General features: G+C 37.4%; 1 non-coding gene across 1 annotated transcript; it reads right to left on the reverse strand.

Annotated features, from left to right (window-relative positions):
• Positions 1–3,892: 3,892 nt before the first annotated feature.
• On the reverse strand, positions 3,893–3,999 carry LOC141415926 (U6 spliceosomal RNA). Its single transcript, XR_012440880.1, has one exon. It is a non-coding gene; the product is annotated as a U6 spliceosomal RNA (small nuclear RNA).
• Between the last annotated feature and the right edge of the window lie 362 nt (positions 4,000–4,361).

Raw genomic sequence — 4,361 nt, forward strand, 5'->3', positions numbered from 1 at the left:
TATACCACATTTTCTTGGTCCATTTGTCAGTAGCAGGGCATCTTGGTTGTTTCCATAACTTGGCTATTGTGAATAGTGCTGCAATAAACACGAGTGTGCAGGTGCCTCTGAAGTAACCTGTGCCACATTCCTTTGGGTATATCCCTAGGAGTGGCATTGCTGGATCAAATGGTAGATCTATGTTTAGATTTTTAAGAAGCCTCCAAAATTTTTTCCAGAGTGGTTGCACCAGCTTGCATTCCCACCGGCAGTGTACGAGTGTTCCTTTTTCCCCACATCCTCACCAACGCATGTTGTTGGTGGTATTTTTGATGGTGGCTATTCTAACAGGGATGAGGTGGAATCTTAGTGTGGTTTTGACTTGCATTTCCTTTATTGCTAGAGATAGTGAGTATGTTTTTCATGTGTTTTTTGGCCATTTGAATTTCTTCTTTTGAGAAAGTTCTGTCTAGTTCAGTTGCCCATTTCTTTATTGGTTCATTGATTTTGGGAGAGTTCCCTGTATATTCTGGTTATCAGTCCTTTGTCTGATGTATAGCTGGCAAATATTTTCTCCCACTCTGTGGGTGGTCTCTTCAGCTTACAGACAATTTCTTTTGCTGTGCAGAAGCTTTTTAATTTTATGGAGTCCCATTTGTCCATTCTTTCTCTTAGTTGCTGAGCTGCTGGGGTTCTGTTGAGGAAGTCCTTGCTTATACCTATTAGTTCCAGAGTGTTTCCTGCTCTTTCTTGCTAACTTCAGAGTTTTGGGTCTAATTAAGGTCCTTGATCCATTTTGAGTTGATACTAGTACAGGGTGATAAACATGGATCTAGGTCCAGTTTCTTGCAGATTGATAACCACTTTTCCCATCAACATTTGTTGAAGAGACTATCATTTTCTCCATCATATATTTTTAGCATCTTTGTCAAAAATAAGGTGGGCATAGCTGTGTGGATTCATATCCAGGTCCTCCGTTCGGTTCCACTGGTCTTCATGTCTGTTTTTGTGCTAGTACCATGCTGTTTTTATTGCTATGGCTTTGTAATATAGTTTGAAGTTAGGTATTGTGATACCTCTAGCATTGTTCTTTTTGCTGAGTATTGTCTTGGCCATTCATGGTCTCTTGTGTTTCCAAATGAACTTTAGGATAGATTTTTCAGTCTCTGTGATGAAAGTCATTGAGATTTTGATGGGAATTGCATTAAACATGTAGATTGCTTTTGGTAGTATAGCCATTTTTACTATGTTGATTCTACCAATCCATGAGCATGGGAGATTTTCCATCTTCTGTAGCCTTCCTTGATCTCTTTCTTCAGGGTTTGTAGTTCTCTTTGTAGAGGTCATTCACATCCTTTGTTAAGTTTACTCATAGGTTTTTTTTTTTTTTGAGGCTATTGTAAATGGAATTGTTTCCCTATATTCTTTCTTTGTTTGCTTGTTGTTGGTAATAGAAAAGGTAATGATTTTTGTAAGTTGATTTTGTATCCTGCCACCTTGCTATAGCTGTTTATGGTGTCTAGGAGTTTTTGGGTAGAGTTTTTTTGGGTCTTTAAGGTATAGGATAATATCATCTGCAAATAGGGATATTTTGATAGTTTCTTAACCTATTTGTATTCCTTTTATTTCTTCTTCTTGCCTAATTTCTCTGGCTAGGAATTCCAGTACTATGTTAAATAGGAATGGGGATAGTGGGCACCCTTGTCTCATTCCTGATTTTAGGGGTAATGGTTTCAGTTTTTCACCATTAATTATGATGTTGGCTGTAGGTTTGTCATATATAGCTTTTACAATGTTGAGGTACATTCCTTCTATTCCTAGTTTTCTTAGAGCTTTTATCATGAAGTGGTGTTAGATCTTGTCAAAGGCTTTTTCTGCATCTTTTGAGATGATAATGTGGTTTTTTGTCTTTGCTTCTATTAATGTGCTGTATAACATTTATAGATTTGCATATGTTGAACCACCCCTGCATCCCTGGGATAAAGCCAACTTGGTCATGGTGGATGATCTTTCTGATGTGTTGTTGGATTTGGTTTGCCATTATTTTATTGAGGATTTTTGTTCATTAAGGAAATTGGCCTGTAGGTCCCCTTTTTGAAGGTGTCTTTGTCTGGTTTTGGGATGAGAGTAATATTGGTTTCATAAAATGAGTTAGGCAGTGTTCCTTCCCTTTCTATTTCATGGAACAGTTTAAGGAGGGTTGGTATTAGTTCTTCTTTAAAGGTCTGATAGAATTCAGCAGAGAATCCATCAGGTTCTGGACTTTTCTTTTTTTGGGAGACTCTTTATTGCTACTTCAATTTCATTTTGTGTTATAGATCTATTCAGGTGATTATATCCTCTTGGTTCAGTTTTGGATGGTCGTAAGTATCTAGAAATCTGACCTTTTCTTCAAGATTTTCAAATTTATTGGAATATAGGTTCTCAAAATAGTCTCTGATGATTTCTGAATTTCTTTGGTGTTTGTTGTTATCTCCCCTTTTGCATTTCTGATTTTACTGATTTGGGTTTTTTCTCTCCTCATTTTAGTCAGGTTTGCCAGGGGTCTGTCAATCTTATTTATTTTTTCAAGGAACCAGCTTTTTGTTTCATTGATTCTTTGTATGGTTTTTTTATTTCTATTTCATTGACTTCAGCCCTTGTTTTTATTATTTTTCTCCTTCTGCTTGCTTTGGGATTTGCTTGTTCTTGTTTTTCTAGGAGTTTGAGATGTAGCATTAGGTCATTGATTTGAGATCTTTCTGTCCTTTTAATAGATGCACTCATGACTATAAACTTTCATCTTAGGACTGCCTTTGCTGCGTCCCATATGTTCCAGTAGGTCATGTTTTCATTTTCATTAACTTCCAGGAAACTTTTTATTTCCTCTTTTATTTCATCAATGACCCATTGATCATTGAGCAATGTGTTGTTCAGCTTGCAATTGTTTGCATGTTTTTTTTACTGTTGTTTTTGTTGTTTATTTCTTGTTTTAATGCATTGTAATCAGATAGAATGCATGGGATTATTTCTATTTTCTTATATTTGCTGAGGCTTGCTTTGTTGCCCTAAGATACGATCAATTTTGGAGAAGGTTCTGTGAGTTGCTGAGAAGAATGTATATTGTACAGAAGTTGGATGAAATATTCTGTAGACATCAGCTAGGTCCATTTGATCTATGGTGTGATTTAGTTCTAGAATTTCTTTATTGATTTTTTGTTTGGATGACCTATCTATTGGTGATAGGGGGGTATTAAAGTCTCCCACTACCACTGTGTTGGAGTCTATATAAGTTTTTAGGTCCTTCAGAGTATGTTTGATGAAATTTGGTGCATTGACGTTGGGTACATATAGATTGATAATTGTTATTTCCTTTTGGTGTATTTCCCCTTTTATTAGCATGGAGTGTCCTTCTTTATCTCATTTGATCAATATAAGTTTGAAGTCTACTTTGTCTGAGATAAGTATTGCTACCCCTGCCTGTTTTAGGGGACCATTGGCTTGGTAAATTTTCTTCCAGCCTTTCACCCTCAGCCAGTGCTTGTTTCTGTCAATGAGATGGGTCTCCTGTATGCAGCAGATTGTTGGATCTTCCTTTTAATCCAGTTTGCCAAATGGTGTCTTTTGATGGGGGAATTAAGTCCTGTAACATTCGGTTTTAGTATTGATAGGTATGTGGTGATTCCTGACATTTAGTTGTCTTTGTTGTTTAAGGGTTTAATTGTGTGCAGCTGAATCAATGTTACTCTCTACTTTCTTGTCTTTTCTTCTCCTGTGGTTTAGTACTGCCTATCCTTTCATGGTTTTGTTTGCTTTCACTTTCTGTGTGCAGAATTCCTTGAAGAATCTTTTGTATGGTGGCTTGGTGGTCATATATTGTCTTAGTTTCTGCTTATCATGAAAGACTTTTATTGCTCCATCTATTTTGAATGATAAAAATATGGAACACTTCATGAATTTGTATGTCATCCTTGCTCAGGGACCATGCTAATCTTCTCTGTATCGTTCCAATTTTAGTATATGTGCTGGCGAAGTGAACACCTCTTGCTACATGAATGCTAACTCTAGCCCAATTCTTGACTCCCACCTCTTCTGGCTCTGGGCAAAGTCTGTTCCTGTTTCTTTTTGCCTATGTTAGAGGTATTTGGTTCTTGCTTTGCCCATGAGTTTAGGTGGTAGTGAGCTTGAGGGTCCAGACCTTAGGAATTCTGCAGAGGTGGCTCAAGTTAAGGAGAGCCAAATGGTAAAACCAAGTCTGACATATTTCAGGAAACTGTTCTCAGTCTCCCACCACCAATACAGTCTCAGCATTGTCCTGGGGTCTGCCACCAATGCCTATGATTGTCACTGCCCTGGGAATGGCCTCAAACTCTGCACCCATAGGGGTTTATATCTAAAGAAAC

This window comes from Castor canadensis, chromosome 1 (assembly GCF_047511655.1).
Source record: "Castor canadensis chromosome 1, mCasCan1.hap1v2, whole genome shotgun sequence".
In the NCBI taxonomy this organism is placed as follows: Eukaryota; Metazoa; Chordata; class Mammalia; order Rodentia; family Castoridae; genus Castor; species Castor canadensis.